The sequence below is a fragment of the Trichoplusia ni genome, chromosome 7 (genome assembly GCF_003590095.1).
Source record: "Trichoplusia ni isolate ovarian cell line Hi5 chromosome 7, tn1, whole genome shotgun sequence".
Classification (NCBI taxonomy): Eukaryota; Metazoa; Arthropoda; class Insecta; order Lepidoptera; family Noctuidae; genus Trichoplusia; species Trichoplusia ni.
Window position 1 is genome coordinate 2,714,645 of NC_039484.1, and position 19,117 is coordinate 2,733,761.

A 19,117-nucleotide genomic window follows, 5' to 3' on the forward strand; every position below is an offset into this window, starting at 1 on the left:
GCTTTATTATTATGTGTATATAGTATTTTATATGATTATTATGTAGTATGTTATATATTTGGCGCTACGACGGTCTACCCGGACATTCCCGCGAGCCCCGCGGCTCTCACATGGTACTAATGATGTTTGCACTTTGACAATTTTATTTCTTGTTGATGATTATTATTGTGATAGATACGCGTTGAGGACTGTCAGCGTCGGCCATAGCCATACTACACATGTTCGTGGCCTTTTAAACTAAATTATTACTTGTGCCGCGCCGCTGCCGGAGGGCGCATTATTATTATTTTCTGAAAATTAACTAACTTTAGGCTTTGAGCTTTATTTTTAAATTATCACTATAATTTTGTCGGTTTTTCTGATTTGTGTAAATAGTTTTCGGCACATGATATGAGCATATGAAGTGGAGAGGATGTTGATACACTTTAACGCGACGGAGTTGTAATTCCAGGATATAAGTCATATTATTTTGTTAAGTTATATGATATTACACTGCCCGGAGTTAGGCGCGAACCCGGCTCCCTTGTGTACCAACATGGTCAAAATTCGACGAGAACGTTTTAATTGCCCACTTATCTAGTTTGTAGGTGTATGTGTTTTTTTTAATATGGATTATTTAATGATAGAGTTTTTTTGTCTGTTTACACTGAGATACGACAGGCACGGGTGTGTGCGGCGAGCTGGGCACCGGGTGTTTACAGGGCTCGTCGTGTTCGAATCATTAGATGTATGACGCACTGCTGTGATATTCGTAGGCGTACAATCCGACGGATTTAAAATGTTAATGCTATGGACGGACGCGGCCGCGGTCATGTCCTCGTTGTGTGCTAGGTCTACAAGTCTCATGACCTGCTCCAATTCAATATTATGAAATTGGCATCGAGTCAACAAATATTGTGTCAAAATTACTCGTTCCTGAGTTTTATACTAGACGGCCCCCACTTGTGTAGATATTGATTTCATTTGTGACACATGTAGAACTATATATACTGTACATAACTCCGCGATAGCTGTAGGTCAGTGTTCTGTCATGCCAGTGAGCTAATGAGTTCCTAACCCAGAGATTTTAATTACATTGGCGAGATCATTGATTGACGGATCAGCCATTACTAGCATATCAGCAAGTGGATGGGAGCCGATAAAAGACTCTAAATTTTTCAAAATTGAATTTTATGAATTTATTTAGTAGGTGAATTGATTTTGGTCGGCGATAGGCTGGTCCAGCCGTATCGCGTGTCCGGTGCCGGAGTGCCGGAGTGATCCGCCTGTGTCCGCGGCCGCAGCGGTAGGTTAAGTGTGGTTATGTAAGCACCCTGTGTGGCGGGCCGCGCCGCGCCCTCACACGCCCTCACACGCGGCCGGGCCCAGGGCGGTGGGGAGACCGGGCTAGCTGTCTGTGTAGCTTTGTGTCTCTTCGTCGTAACAATTGTAATGGTTCTGTGACGTCAGAGTGCGACATCTGTTAATCTGATGATGTCCAGTGCACTTGTCCATAGACTTCGTCCGTGTCGCTCGCGTGTGTGCGTGCGTGTCGCGGCGTGTGCGTGCGCGGCCCGCGTGTATGTGTGCGTGCGTGCGTGTGTGTGTGTACACTACACCGGGCGTCGGCGGTGCCTTCACTTACTTTACTAATGTATTTATGCATTTTTTTTTTGTTTTTCATAATTTTATCATTTTTTATGATGACTACATCACCAGAAGTTTCACCCTTTATTGGTAGCTTTTAGGCGTATCGCAACGCGGTCGCAACATTCGCTGTAGCTTTATATATACATACTATTGTACGTATTCAGTATCAAATACTGAATTTCTTGTGTTGTTAATTAATTATGGATTTAAATGAGTAACAATCGTATGCTGGCGTTTTAATGTATCTCCTAATGTGAACTATGCAATAAACTGTCCGCTGTGTATCTATGGCCTGATGTCGTTTTGCGTGTAATATTTTTTTATATGAAGTTGTTTTGAACTGTGTGTATAGTGTATTGTTTCCGGAGCCGCGTGACGTCACCGCCGCCGCCGCCGACCTCACACCACACTCTTGTTGATCGCCACCATGTTGACTTTGTTTTTGTTGACCTTGTTCTCGTGTCAAACGAATATAACGTTTGTGTTAAGTAGATATAAAGTATATTGTCTGCTAGAGCAGCTCCCCGTGTCGGTCGGCTGCGTGCGAGCGGGACGCCGTATTCTTAAAGAATTGTATATTTTCATTCTGTATTATGTAAGGTTGGAGTTATGTTGTAACCGCGATCATAGTTATGTAGTTCCGGACAGCTTCGCGCCGTTGCGCACCTCGAGTCTGCCATCACTGTATGGTTCTCTATACGTAACTATGTACTCGAGTCAGCGTAGTTACTTCACTTAACTAATTAAATCGTATTTAGTTGTGAACTTGCCAAGTCCTAGAGCAGCAAGTACGCGGTTAGTGTTAGTTCCCGGCCGGCAGACCGGCCGGCGCGACTACCTAGGTTAATTTACAGTACATTTTCCTCCGGAGACCATAATCTAAATAGAGTGACATAAGTTGGTGACGTCCGATTAAATGTTACATATAGAAAAAAAAGATAAAATACCTATATAAAAAAAAATCATTTCTCTATACGAATAAAAGATAGAAATATTATAAGTAGCGGAGGCGGGCGCGGGCGCGGCGCTAACGTAAGCTAGGATAGTCCGGGCGGTGCGAGCGAGACGGCAACACGCCGCGCGGCAGTGCGAGCGGGACAGCAGGCCACCGCACTGGCGCGCGGTTTAACTTAACAATTTTATGGTACAAAATGTAAGTTTAGTTCCATAGACGTTTAAGATCTACAGAGTTTATATTTAGACTTGAAATAAAGAGGTTATATTTGCCCGGTCGAAAGGCCGACCAGGCGCTCTGTCAATAAAATATTAATAAATTAATGATATATATAATGAGAAGTATATCGTACTATAAACATAGCGGCTATAGGCGGCCGCGGCCCGCACCGCCCGCCGCCCGCCGCCGGCCCGCGGGCCCGCCCGCCCTGAGGCTGGGCGGGGCCGCTCGTGATAGTCAATTATTATATACGCATTACTAGCGCCCGCGGCGGCCGCGTGACGTCACGCGCCCCCGCCCGCGCCGCCTCCGCTTACAGTGTTAAATAGGTCACTATAGTTACGGAAACGAAATCAGCTGCTAAACTAAAAACTAAAAAAAAATCAGAGTTATAATAGTACGTTAGTTTTTAATTATATTTCTGATATTAATTGATGTTTTGCTAAAAGATAATTTATCTGTACGTTAAGTGTGACGCGAGTGCGGCCGCCGCAGTCCGCGCCGCATCGCGTCCACTGTCTTGTGTTACTGCGACAGCCACACTGTGACAGCCACGTTGTGACAGCCACGTTGTGACAGCTACGTTGTGACAGCCACACTGTGACAGCTACACTGCGACACCATTGATTGTTTTACTGTTCCCGTATACGCTGCGATAGCATCGCATGAGATGCGAGCCCCCGCCAGAAATATAAATGTCCCTCGGTTGTTCTAGTAGTTGCGTAGCGTAGCCTTTATTTTTCTGGTCAGGCTCTACAAACCAATTAACCGCCAATGTACAAAATATAAACTTGTGAAAATCATTTTATAATTACATGTAAGCAATACCACAGTACCTGAGATTGAAATAAAGAAAATATAAAAATTGTAATAGTATGAAAATAGCGGTCGGATACAAAACAAGACAAGTACTCGGCGGTTTTCGATGAGCAGTAACTAAACAGGATAGGTTTGCAACTCCAGTATGTGGATTCTGTTACGTATGAGTTATTATTTAGGGCTGATCGTCAGCGCAAGCGCGACCCGCGAACGTTCGCGGCGGTCGCGGCGCTCGGAGTGCGGCCAGGCGGCGGCCCCGCGGGGCCGCGTGGCCCCGGGGCCCCCAGACCCCCGGTAGGGTAAACGGTTGAAGGGATCACGTGCGACGGAGTTGTCGCGATGTCTGCGGAGGTCGGCCACGTCACGAACTAAGATATCATGAGAGGAAAGGTCGAGGTGAAGAATTGATACTGCCAATCGATTGTAGTTTATATTTAATAATGGTAAATGATTTGTAGACTTAAAAAAAATAACAATTTCGAAATATTGTGTCCTATAAATATTTTATGTATAGTATCGATACATTTGGCGGTCCGGCGGTGTTCGCACACTCGCGTTACTCACGAACGATGCAGATTGCTTTGCTGTGGGGTTTACTTTAGTTGAGACGTTAGGAATTCACTTATGTATGTATCTCGAATTTCAATAATACTTATAATAATAAATAGCTTGGCTTGGGTTCGACGTGACATGTCCGCTACGCGAGTGTGGGCACACGACCGGCCGCCGTCTAAATGTTTTCCTTAGGGTGAGGACGATGGATACAAACTGTGTTCTGTAGAGTACCGAGCGACAGGGCGTTGTCTAGATAGGATTGCACGCGAGCGCGCGCGGGCACGACGCGCAGCCCGCGCACGCGCCCGCGCACGCTACTAATTAAGCGCGGACTACGTTCGTGAATGAAGCTAAGATGTAAAAAAAATAGATTGCAATATAAATGTGGTTGTTAGGTTTAATGGTGACGGCATATTGGGTGTTGTGTATGGAGAGGGAAAGTGACTAGGAGAGGGGATATCGACAGTTGGGCTCCGGTGGCGCCGCCCTCGCGGCTGACGACACCGAGATTTGCATGTTCGTATTTACTTTGCAAACTAACATCGGACTTGTGAAGTGGATACTCGGCTAACAATCAAATGAACACCCAATATGCAAAGGTTAGTTGGTAACGTCGATATCGGAACGTGAGGAACTGTGGGACTGACATGGCTCATGTGATGAGGATAAATTTTTTTTGAATGTGTTTTTGTCAAAATTTCTGAATTCGTGTATGACACGGCTCGCTAGTATGAGACTGGTCTTGTGTGTGGCGGGCGGGCGCCCCCAGCCGCACTAGTCCGCGCCCGCTGCGCCGCGCGGTCGCCATGGCAACGCGCCCGCGTGGCTACACGCCGCGGGGCAACGCGCCGCGGGGCGCAGCGAGCGCGCCAGTGAGATTTTGTATCCAAAGATTGTATAGTGTGATGTATAACTTCCTATAGGTTTATTATTATACTAGTATTTTATATACTTGTTATTTTTCTATTGTTTGACACTAGATTGTGTAACGGTGATGTTTGGAACATTGACAGATCTCCCGATCGAATTTTAATATGATAAATTTGCTTGTAATGTTTTGTATGTCAGTGATCTGGCGCGACAAGCCGCCGTTTGCGGCTTGTCTTAGAAATTAATTCAAAATTCGATGGATAATAGCAGTGTCTGTAACATTAATTTTTATATGTATATTATATATTTTCTGAGGAATAGATTGGAACTCCGTGCCGCAACCGTCAAATGAAACTCAGTAACAACATGCCAAGCAATGTTCGACCGTGTGTTGCGGCGCGGAGAGTTGATGATCGTATGCGTGAGGTTGGCAGTTAAACTGCAACTAGATTGGTGCTTGTGTGTACTTACGATGGATATCATTATTTCTATTTTACAACTGAAATTAATCGCCTATTTATTTTGTATAAGTGCAAGTGAAATTGTTATATTTTTTATCAAAATTGATTTTGTCAAACTGTCCATGTCTTAGTTCTTGTAAGCGCGACACGTCCATGCGATATGTGTGTGAGTGCGGCGCGTGAGGCGCACAGGTCGGAGTGTGGGCGTGTCGCGCGAGCCAGCCGTCGTGACGTGATGGCATGTGAGGCGCGCGCGCGGCCCTCCGGCGCGAGCCCGCTCGGGCCCGCTCGTGCGCGCTCGGCTGCTCTCGGCTGCTCTCGGCCCTGCTCGGCTCTGCTCGGCCGCGCTCGGAGCGCCTCGCGCGCGCTCGGTATCGCTCGACATACACAAGGCGGAATATTGGTGCGCGACTGCGACGCGCGGTGTGCCGTAGGAAAGTTTTACGATAAATGGTGAAAAAATAAAGAAATTACAAAAACACTTGACTTTTAATTTGGGCCTTACCACCTTGAAGTATCACGTAGGTGATTGCACGGTTACATTGTCTCAAACAAACGTCGCGTGAACAAACGCGGTAAGTCTTCGCTTATTACCCCAAATCCGACTAACTCAACATCAACAGTATGGCATCGAAATATTAGCGATGTGGAGAATACGTCGTATACTTTCAATACGCCACTTTCCCGCATTGGTAAGCATTCTATTGTCCTGCTCCTGACCGTTTGCAGCGGTCAACTGGTGAATAATATAATCACAAAACAAGTACGCCATCTTTTGGTAGCAAACTTGAAACTGTAAGGCAGGTGGCGCCATCTCTACTATTTTTGATAGCTGTTAGCTTACTTTCCCTACACAAGATGGCGTTAGCGCATATTTCCCACCTAATAGTAAATCGCACAGCGCAATTTGGTGTATATTAATATAAAGGTAAGGAGGATAAAAATCACTAAGTTAGGTAGTGGGAGCTACAAACATTACTTACCAGTAATAATCGTACTGGAAAGTAATGTCACACGTGATTTTAAATCAATGTATCCCCTTAATTTTCACGAGATAAAATAAAAAAATGTCGTATCCGTTATCTTTTGGAAATCTTAGATGGACTAAAGTAAAACTAAACTTTTTTTTGTCAAATATCCTACTGCCGACTTAAAAGGTGCCACTTTGCCAAGGTGAATAATTAAAAAAGCATTTTACCGCAAGTTTGTTTAATGCTTTGGTATTACTTTACTTGGAAGGTTCATTGTTTACATCGACAATATTTGTACACCTTTTCATAGCTGTACATACTACATACCCTATAATATCAATTTTAGAAATTTTGCCTCATACACTAAAAGTTGTCTGTAATTTTACCCGTCTGCGTCACAATGAGAGTTATGATTTTCGAATGCTTGAGTAGGAGTAGTGAACCCAGTCTCAGTTTAATGATAGACGGAGCAGACGTTATAATGACGTTGAATGAGTTGCAATAACCATGCAATAACATTCAATCAAGCAAAAAGGTCCAAGATACCGATCTAACTCTGTAGAGAACTATCAAAGCGACACACGCTCATCTCATTTCACAGCTACCGGTGTCGGCAGTTACTCGCAGCTAATCTGTCCACGTATCGCATTCAAAGCGCGATCGGATCTCGATTACTTGATGGTGGGGGTGTCGGTGAGAGGGGGGGGGGGGCTGTCAGCAAGACATCTGATGGAGATAGCGTGCTCTTCGACGCGACGCTGTAACACGACTAATTCGAGTGAGGAGGTAGGTCGTGCATTGGATGTATCGATGATGTATGGTCTTTGGTTACATTTCCAAAATATGAAAATCAATTTTACTATTAAACAACTTTATTAACCTGAGAACGATTTTTTGTAAAACAAGAATGGAAAGAATGCCAGTTGATCGAGAAAGTAAAAGATATAGGGGAAGGTGGGGTAAGACGGGGACCTTAAGGTATTTCATAAATAAAACCCATCTTTTTTAATTGCACAACGTAGGAACTTTTATTAATTAAATAATCAGTCTTTCTTCTTTTAATAACAATCAGTCAAAACAAAAAAAAATAAGTTCTTCTCATAAAAATATAAACTTTTAAAAAAAAACTGAATCACCCCATCTTACCCCACCTATAGGGTAAGATGGGGTATACCCCTGGGGTAAGATGGGGTATAGACTATTTAAGCGCCGTCATCTTCACAAACCGGGCAGATATGTTCAGCTTCGTCATCGCTGTCTTCCACTCCTGCACAGACACAATGCGCTCACTTGCCTCAAGTACGATAAGTGATACAAGTATGATAATCGGAATACAAGCCGCGACAGTATAGACATTCTGTATCTTCTTCTTCTGTGCCTTTTCGCTTTTTCGGTTTTTCAAGTTCTCTTTATTGTTATTTTTGTCATTTACTTTTTGTTTGTTACATGTGGTTTTAGTTTCTACCTATTTTAGTTTTCCTCTCATTCTTTTTATATAGAAAAGCAGTAATAATAGCTGCTTTTCCCCTTCTTCGAACTTGTCTTGGTCTTTTTTCGGCGAATCGCGAATAAGGCATTAACTTTTTCGGGCTAACCAGATGGAATGCATCATTATCTATATAATCATTTACTGTTGCCTGCTTGAGACATGAGGTTGAAGCAGTTGGTGGAGGTGGAGAGTTTGCTAAATGATTTACGGCGGTGTAGCCATTTAAGCATCAGGAAATGACAACATTACTGTTTTTGGAACTGTACTATAAAAAAATAGTTAATGTTGAATGCAATCTCAATACAAACTGAATAACAACTCAGCGGATAAGATCGGGTACCTACCCCGTCTTGCCCCACATAAGTGTCCCATCTTTCCCAAACTGGACTTAAAAGTTGTATTGAATTTTTAGAGGTTATAAATCAAAAGAAACCGGCATGAATTAATGAGTTTACAATAGTAAAATAAATACAAATTAACAAAAAAAATATGTCACACATTATGTTTATCATACATTATAACAGTCATGCACTTTATATGCTTCAATAATTAGATAAAACCACTTCAAATTTTAAAAATGTACTTACCATGAAGAATCGTGCGCTCCTTCGAACAAACTTTTTGCGACTCTAACAAGTACTGATAAATACGACTAGATGGCGTCAAAATAACTTTTCAATTAATACTGTATTATATATTTTTGGAGGGTCCCCATCTTACCTCGCTACCCCGTCTTACCCCACCTTCCCATACTTAGTACATAAGGATCCTCATGCTTTGTATCAGTGATGCTTTGTTTCGTAGATTGATATGATCTCCGTAACGCGCCGCATCTGATGTAGCCGAGTATTCCGTCGGCGACGTCGCGAGGGTCGGCGGAGAGGCATCGAGAGGGCTTTGATCTCCCTCATCGACTTCTGCTTATTTGCTTATTAAAGGATTTACTTAATTGAATCCTCCTCTGTGGACAGGAAGCCATTATTTTTATTTTATTGCCGCGACGAGTGTAGCGCAAATTGAAAGGCCGCCGTCAAACGTTGTCACCCTTCCGCTTTGGGGAGCCGCCTTTGTGAGTGCGTGCTGTTCTGTTAATTACTCACCTATCTTAAGGGCCGGTTTGATGTGGAGATGACTGGAGGATGAGGACCGGAAACTGAAGCAGACTTTGCTATCAGACATAATGATCATTACACAATATAAAACATCTGACTGACTTTATCTAGGTACTACTATCTAGTATTGCCACAAAATAATCGTGAAAAATCCATCATCAAATCAAACTTCTTGAAGAAAACGTAAGACAGTAACTCGTAGAAAGCATTTATAGGTATAAATATGCTACCTAAATAATTTTTTAACGGACATAGTCTGCTGAAAACACATAGAGCCAAGATAAAAGGGCCTATTTTCTATTTAATGTCAAGTGATAAAATAAAAACATACTTGGAAACTGATTTTAAAATCTTACGCTAAGTCTGAAGTATATTTTACCTAAATGTTAGTATGTAGTTAGAAAGTAATACCTATTAGCCTACATTTACGAACTTCCCATGCATTATAATCATGTGAGTACATTACTGCATCCAGATTTCTACAGAGTACCTACGCGACTTCGGAGCAATGAGTTCAAAAACGTGCGAACACAGAACATTAAGAGAAACCTGTATCTCCTGTATGTGACGAGACCGCGAGCCGTGAGTCCGCGACACAGGAGCACATGAATAATGCATCAGAACATTAAAATAACGTAAATCACAGCGATCCGCGAGAGCGCCGCGCCTGCACGCTTTGACATGCAAACGAGACCAGTGGGGGTAGCGTAGGGGGGTGTACCTGCGCCACGACACTCTGATTATAATAAACGAGGCTTAGTATAAACACGGCTTGCTTGGAGAACACTCCGCATAATCCATCTTGTCTGTATACAATGAGGACGGATAGTGGAGAATTATTCCTTATTTTAATCATCACCACAGGTGCACTTATTATCAATTCTTTGTCTTATATTAAATCTATTCAAATCAGGCAACGGGACAATGCCTGAGGCCTGAGGTGTGTCACTATATCTATGGCACAATAAAAAAGCACAGTAGGTAGACAAATGTTTGTCATAAAACCACATAGAGGCTTCTGTCAGGTCCATCCAATGAATAGAGCTCTTGTTTTGCTTAAGTTTAACAACCATCTAATTCTCATAAAGATACTAGACTCAGAATAAGCTTTTGTGGATCACACAAATGCTACTAGGTCTTCGGCTAACCGTGTGTTCGATGGACAACACATGTCGCCAAAAAATGTACTAAAAAATTAAGGAAATTAACAGGAAAAGTCAAATCAAGGCTTACTTATTTTTATGTTAAAAATTAAATATTTTAGTAAACTTAGCACAGCTAGCACTCGAACCTGATACAAACTATCCACCTGTAACCAAAATACACCAAAAAAGTAACTGAAACTAGTAAATTGGCCTGTCGTTTGAAACACGAGCTCCGCGCAGCGTTTTAAACAAGTGCTCTCTGCGCGACAGTGATCCCATGTATTTGCCATGTAAATACTGACTATTGAACAGGTATCTATGGCGGAGATCGATAAGAGATGTACGGTGCTGGATCAAAGGACTGGAGAGCTTCCTCATAAATACTGGGACTATACATCATGCATGGCGTTAGAAAATGTACAAGATTTTTGAACTGAGATGCTCTGATGTGAACTTACATTTTAGATACGATGGGATTACTGTAGGTATCTTGCACGGCTTAGACAACTATTTTTCAGAGGTTTTTTTATTATCTTCGCTTTGATATTACAAGCCTTCAAAATACCTACTAAAGAAACCTAACGGCATGACACCGATAATTGACCGGTATCGCAAAAAGACTTTACTTCGAGTTGGTGAGTGGACATTCCGTCTTAAATTTGAAACCACGAAAAAATCAAACCTCCACGACTTTGTTTCCAGATCCAATTACTTATTAAACTCGCCGTGTTTATTCTTCTAAAGTGTTCACCATCTTAACTTTCCTTTGATTCGGTGCAATTAATAAAAACAATTGTCGTACGAGTCAAGTCCACTTTGCGTACAAAAACGCTGTTTATTCATATGTTGAGGGCGCGGCGTGTACCAGGGGAGCAGACTCTCGATAGTCCTCGTTACTCGGTACTTGCTTTGTGCGGGCTCCGCGCCGGGTAGACAAGTGGCCAGGTCTGCATGACGGGGCTCACTGCTGGCCCTCGCGCGGGAGCTGGGGTGAACATATTTGCGTAATTACTTTGATTGTTGTTTATGACACTGATTGTTACAAAAACAAATCGGAGAAGGGGAGAGACATTTCAATCGTCAGTTGCTAAAGAAACCCGCCAGAGATTTGGCGTCAATTTGTCTAGTTGGCCATTGACTGATACCCTAATTAAGAAGAAAGTTCATGTAACAAGTTTATGTAGATAAATTGTTATCTTGTTAATTGGGCTTATAATATGACGTTGCACGGCTTTTAAGTTTAGTCTGTAACCACTTCCTTACCATTTAATATAGGAGACGTAGAATTTAACTTTACCTACCTGCCTCATCATCTACAATTACGTAACACAATTGGGATTTCTCTTTAAGCTCTATGCCTTGATTAACTTCCTATTGTTAAACGCGACCCGTAACAAATAAATCTCAAATAACAATGCCATCTCTTCCTTGTCTCGAGGAACTCATAACATGACGCGCAATTTTAGGGTTTTACTTCATTTTGAGTCGTACATCGACTACATGTTTACTTCTCATGATTATTGTCACCATAATATATGTTATCGCGTCCTTCACAAATGAAATTTCTCTCTGTCCCCCGTGCCTGCTCTACACTGCAACATACAAAATCCGACTGGCAAGCGTCGAGCAAACACATCCGCGAGACTAACCTAATGAGTGCGAACGAGACACACATATGCACGACCGCTTAGAGTGAGGGAGATAACTGTATGTGGCGGCCGAAAGCGCAATACCTACTATACAAAAAGCAAGCGAGACAGCTTTATGTAATAGCTGTGGGTGTAAGTGAGAGGGGTATAGGTGCTCAGTGTTGCTTGGTTAGTGAATAATTTAGTCGCGACCGCCCTTTCGCGTCGCGCTAAAGCCTTCGTACACATCGATTTTGAAACAAGTTTGCTCTTTATGTAGCCGCTATGTGCAGTATATACGGACAGACAGGTATATAACACTCACAACTTATATTGAGGCCATGATTACTTACCGAAGGATTTGTATTAAGGAAATACCGCAGAACATTGAATTTATTCGTTATTTAGTTGTTTCTTCTGAAACTCCAAATGAGGATTTAAATTTCTCGTCCGTTCAGCTGAAATTATATTTTAATATCAGCTGAGCGGACGAATTTTAATTCCTTGCTTTCGTTCGTAAGTTGCCTACTAAATTGTAGAGTTTAGTTTCTTTCGTAAATTCAGAAATTGCAATACCATCTTTAACTGAAATGTAAAATACAAATTATATTTTATTTAAGACACCGGACTATAAACTTCATAAAAATACGTATTTGAAGTGTTAAACAAATTAAAAAAAAATGATTTAGTATACGTAGGTATTATACTAAATTTACGTAGTATACTAAATTTTGAACTATTTTTTCTTTGAATTTTGTACTAAATAATGAAACTAAATTTTGGTATCGCGTTGCCTAAGTAACTGTGTTGAGGAGGTCAGATAGGCAGTCGCTCCTTGTAAAACACTGGCACTCACCTGAAACCGGTTAGACTGGAAGCTGACCCCAACATAGTTGAAATTAGACCGGCAGGTAGATTTCTGGGCAATATGAGATACGTATTTCTTTTTATTATTAAATGAATAATACTTATGTAACGAAGACGAAACGTATGGAGGAGGGGTAACAACGTCACTTTTCGGTTAAAAGTATTTTATTAAGTGACGTCACACTGTATCATCTTATTGTTTATGTGACAAATTAGTATACTTATTTTTGGAGATCTAGCTGTCCGAATAGTTAGATTTTCTTCCTCATTTACCCAATTCCCGCATCTATTTAACTCTATATGGCTTCTAATATCTTGAGTAACATTCGCATTCGTACCTACACTTTATTGTGCTAATACTCCAGAGACTTAGGTCCGGGGTTCGAGTCCCGAATTCCCAAACCGATTAAAGTGTGCAAATATTGTCAGCCGCGGTGTTGCCCGGGGCCCTGGGGCGCTGCCGGGGCCCTCGCGCGTACCCGTGATAGCTGTGTTATAGTAAATGCCATTTATTTTAAAATTTGTTCTTGCTGTGGTTTCGAGATGAATATTAACTCGAAACCACATGAATAATACTGACGTACTCGAAACACATGATGAATAATATTGTTGTGGTACCTGATTATAAACTATATGTTAAATTATTCGAATACTGAAATATCATCCATCCATAAACCTCTATAAACACATAATTTTATTGACAGGGACTATTTTAATTAAACACTTTAAACTTACATATTTTGCATTTACACTGCTTTTACTGAGTTGTACACAAAAACAAAGATATCAAACCTAATATAAACTTGTTCATCTGTTTATGAAACCTGTTCAACCCATCCCCTCTATCAATCATAACCGTACCATCCATACCGTCATACAATCAAGGTTTCGATCACAACACATTACTCCTCATCCGGTACTTAACGGCGGTATTAAATCGGTTCCGAGCGATATCGGCGCGTAATTAGTTTATACGTGAGCGCGCGTGCCGGACGCGTGCCGGACGCGTGTCGGACGCGCGCCGGACGCCCGGACCGGTGTCGGGAGCACCGTGTTGTCTTTATTAACTACGATTCTGTTTATTTTTGGGCAATGAGGTGGTGATGGTAGTCAATTGATTTATTATTAAGATTTTGAAGTAAATCGGAACTGACAGCAATGTTTAGATGAAACGGGTATTAGATTAAATGTTACTTAAAGTTTTATTGCATAAAGATGAAATTGATTGAGGAGAAGAATGAGGAAATTGATTAAGTGATTTTCGTATACCTACAGAAAATTTCTTCACAAACTCTACTTAAAAAGAGGCGATGACTCCTGAGTTTATTTCTACGTTTCTTCTCAGGGTAGCCAGCTAGGAAATGTCGTCTCCAACTAGCTTAAAAAAATGACATGTAAAAGTGATAACGTCTATCCTATTTGCAGAATAAATTATTTCATTCCATATCAAACTAATACGAAAAACAATAACCTTTTGGGTAAATGTTAAAATGCAGAAACACCTTTTTTTATATAACCATAATCAAAGTGAAAAACATTATCCAAACGTCGTTACACGTTTCATTTTTAAAAACAAGTATTGATAAACTTCTATATTGTTGTAGACTTGCGTAGCGCCTCGTAGCATCGCGTAGCAGTATTAGTTATTAGTATTAGGCGTTGGTCTAAACTATACTGTTTTGTGATGTCCAGAGGGCTCCCAGAGTCATTACGTGAAGAGGGAAGTTCTAAGTGATGTGACTGCAGTCCAAATCACTCAACCAATGAGCGCTCAGCAATTACATCACTTATAAACTGTAATTCCTTGAACAAACCAATTGAGTTAACTCGCGGGTTGCGCCCGCGCACTACACAGCAGTCTACACTTGTGACATACGTTAGTGCGGGTCAAGGTTAGATTAATTTATAGATATTATATTGTTATTGCATTATTTTTTAATTTTATGCCGTTCGATTAAAGTATATTTTTGTATAATGCTTCAATTATTATTTTTTAGCTACTTTATATACACATCCACATGAATATCAAAATATCTGAGATTACAATCAACAACCACACCTCCGTATTTCGAAACGCAACGTTTTCGCTTATCAATGATCAGAAGAATCTACATTAATCACCGGAGCCTTACATCAAAATGGGCATAATTAAATAAAGCTCCCATTCACTATCAAATCTAGATACATATAGCTAAATAGATAACTACATTTTTCCTAGTACTCTCTGGTGGTTGTGTGCATGCGGGCGGCGCGGCGTCACAATAGTCGTGGAGCGCGCCTCACGCTGGAGGTGCTCTCACTGAGATTGCAACATCCTGCTCCACTTGGTTACGATGAGATAAATTGTGTAGAGCACACTCGATACATCGTATTTTGTTTCCTTCAAATGATTATAACAATAAAAGGATTATGTGTAGGGTATGCTGTATTAAATGATGCGTTAGAAAATTGTCGGCTAACAACTATAATTTTGATGAAGCGAGATAATGATATCTTTAAATCAGTAAAGGATTTTATAATTCCCAAAATATAAAAATCAATTTACCCAGGCTTAACGAGTATGTTATATCAAGATTAAATTATTTCTAGAATACCATAAAATGCGCTCGAATAACCACGGACAGGTAAAACAATATTAATCATCTAGCTATAGCCAGTCAATTACGGAAAAAGAACTGCTGTATTGCTTCTACAAATACAAATACTGTTTTAAACTTGCTAACACAAATAAAATTCTCCACGTGTCGAAGTATGTATTAACTAATGCTTATTATTAGTTAAATTTAACATAACACAAATGATTACCTCCCACAGCTAAAGCGACTCGACTGAGTGAGTACTTCCCTATCTTCAACCAACAAACAATTTTCCGAGTGATTGGCTCGGCCGGCGCTGAAGCAAATTACTTTCGTCCTCAATAAATACGTGAGAAATATTATAATTTATATCATAACGAGGTTCGGTGTTGTGGCACGTGGCAAGCGGTGATCAGGTTGGAAATTACATTTTACAAGCTTTTATTCTGTCTGTCGGTTTGTAATCAGATCTTGCACGTTGAATTTGATATACTGCCTGGTTTCCGATTGTACTGAAATTTTGAGAGCATATGTATCTTTGTTTAAAATTAAGCTAGGAGAGTAATTCAGAATCTTATTTCTCCTTCACTTCACAGGATCCTAAAATGTCCTACAGATTTTTAATTTCATAAAATGCTAATGTAAGTGCGTGCTACATGTGCGGGAGTGTGATTATGTAAACGAACTCGTTTGCGCTTGAGATTACAGTAATTATGTAGAGCACCGAGCTGAGCTTTAACCATAGGTGTTACGTAAGTACTGCATTGAAATTTAAATAAGTACTGGGAGAGACGAGGAATGAGACGTATTCTGCATAATTTTTACGTTCCGTAACCTAAGGGTAAAAATGGAAACCTCACCGTCATTAGGTTGTATGTCATGAACCGTGATTACTAGGCCATTGTTTATTACAGATTTTGTTTATTTATTTTTTTAGAAACAATACCAAAAAATTAAAACCGAGTTTAATAATAATTTTCCGCCATTTTGTACAGACCCTCAGTCTTGAATCAAACTCGCACTTTTCTGGTTTTAAATGTATCTATGCATTAACAAATTCTGAGAAACAATTATAATTATATTAAGTTTTTTATAACCAGAAAAAAATATTTTAAAGAAGAGTTGTAATTCCAAATAATTTTCGGAGCTACGCCATATGCTTGCCGCCGGCTCCGGCAGTGTGCGCCGACCCCAACGTAAATGTTTGCACATATTTATGACTTCTGTGATCGCTTGTGAGTTTGTTTGTGTAATGTTACATATTATAAATAAACAAACTGACTGTTTGCTGAAGTATCTGTTTAATAGCTTCGAAGTAAAGTTTGGACCCTCATATTTTTGTATTTTACGAAATTGGTAATTTATCAGTTTTGTTATTGATTGAATTTCTTTGTGTCTTTGCTGTTTTCTGAATGGATATTTACACGAGGTGCATCATCAGATCGATCTCAACGCAGGTAAAGTATCAATGCGACATTTACGAAGTAAAATTTACTTTCATAATGATGCTAGACGGCACTGACAAACGGTAAAAGAACGTCGAACGAAAAAACATCGTGAGGAAACCTGGATTCCAAATATACGAATTTGAAATCACCAACACCCTGTTAATTAATGCTCATCCTTTTATGTATGGGGCAAAGCCTGCATCACACATGTTTATAGGCTGGTACTGTTTATGTATTATAATTAAGTAAATTATATTTATTGATCCAATTTATTGTTTTTTTACATCCCAAATGGGCAACACACGTCTACACTTACCTACTCTTTGCGTCCTATCATGTATATTATATCTGACTCTATCATCTGCTGAAGCGCGGAATTCCACTTACAATCAGACCATTGATTTGCAGCAATAGCAATTAGGGACAATTTCCCCTAGTATACACTATAGCCGGGCTTGCATAAAGGTACCGCTAAGATTTACCTCATTGACAGGTGTCGTTGTTGACAAGGGCGGACGTTTCTGTGAATGTTTTTTCGTATTTATTATAATTTTATTGGAAACAGGTGAATTGTTTAGTGGCGATTGCTGCCTCGAGCAGTTATTGCCGAGATTTACCTTTGGCGCAGAACTGACCGCCTGGTTAGTTCTGCGTCCGCTAACAAATTTTGAGAATGTCACTCAACGAAACCGAACAATATGCCTCCAGCAGCAATTTCTTAGAAGAGGAGGAAGAAGAGAGAATTATTGCAATGGAAGAGACAGAAAGCATGAAAGGAAGGAAAAGGATTCGGGAAGAATGTTCGTCGGAAGACAGTTGGAAGACAATTCGACGCAGTAAGGTTGGTCGAAAAGCGGTGCAGACTGACAATAAGAAAGTAAGCGTTTCCAGTAAAACTCCCTTGCCAAAACAATTTGGCTTAGCACGATGGTTCTTGGAGAATAAGGTAGCCCATGTTGAGCAGGTGAAGTATATCAACAGCTACAAAATGTTGGTTACGTTCCAAGACGAACCTAGTGCAGACTTTTTCATCAATTGTGCAGCTTTGTTGAAGAAGGATTGGTTTTGCCAGAAGACTTCGGAAGTGGGGCTGTCTTTTGGAATAATAAAAGGCATTGAACTGGATATAACGGAGGAAGAATTAAAGAAAAATTTGTCATGTGATGGTAATTTTGAAATTATTTTTGTTAAAAGGCTTAATGACAAGACAGAGGCGCAGTGGGTTCCAAGTGAGTCAATTCGGATAACTTTTAAAGGAAATCAAATTCCAGAGTATATATCGATTTATGACCTAAAAGTAAGAGTTGACCGTTTTAAGTTTCCTGTGACCCAATGTTCAAGATGTTGGAAGTTTGGGCATTTAATGAGAATGTGTCAGGCTAAGAGTATTGTTTGCCCAAAGTGTTCTGGCAATCATGAAAATTGTTCTGCTGAGTCGTACAAATGTGTGAATTGCAGTGGAAATCATATGGCACTCGACAGATTATGCCCTGCATACAGCAGAGAAAATAAGATCAGGGAGATAATGTCACAGGAGAATTGCACCTTCAGCAAGGCAATTGCTATTCTAGCCCAGGCCGAGCCGCAACAAAGGGACATAATAAAACTCGAAGATTCAGAGGATTTGAATGGTGGTTTTGTGGAAACACAATATAGTGAGCCTACGTCGGTTATACCGGTAGATAAAGACCAAAGTAGCTCTCTGACAAAATCCAAAAAGTCTTATAGTGAAGTAGCTCGATCTGGACCTTCATCCAATAAGGGGCCGAAGCGGAAAAAGCCTGTTCAGAAAGGCCCTAAGCGGGGACTTCCAGAAGAGCCAAAAATAAATTGGGATAATTTTTTGACATCGCAGTCAGAGTGCTCGGTTGCTCCTCCTCCTCCGAAGGCGCCACCTAAGAGGCAAAAGAAAGACTCTTCGGGTTTAATGCAATTAATTATTAAGTTAAAGGATATTTTCTTAGGCAAAGAATCTTTATCTGTTAAAATCAATTCATTGTTTCTAGTATGTTTAGAATGGTTTCCGAAGCTAATAAGTTTTTTCTCCGAGTTTTCGTTTAACGACCTTTTTGTAAATAATGGATAGAGTTCTTAATAATCTGTCCTTAATTCAATGGAACTGTCAAAGTTTGAGGCCTAAAGTAACCTCTTTAGATGCACTTCTTGCTCTCGAAAAAGTTCACATAGCCGTCCTTTCAGAAACGTGGCTGGAGCCCGATTCTGCTTTTAGGATTCGTGGTTACCAGATATTTCGCAATGATAGAATTGACGGGTATGGTGGTGTACCAATATTAGTACATAATTCTGTTCAGGCTATTTTTTGTTCTACTCGAAGTTCCAATCCTGGAATCGAGCTTTTGCACATAAAGATTT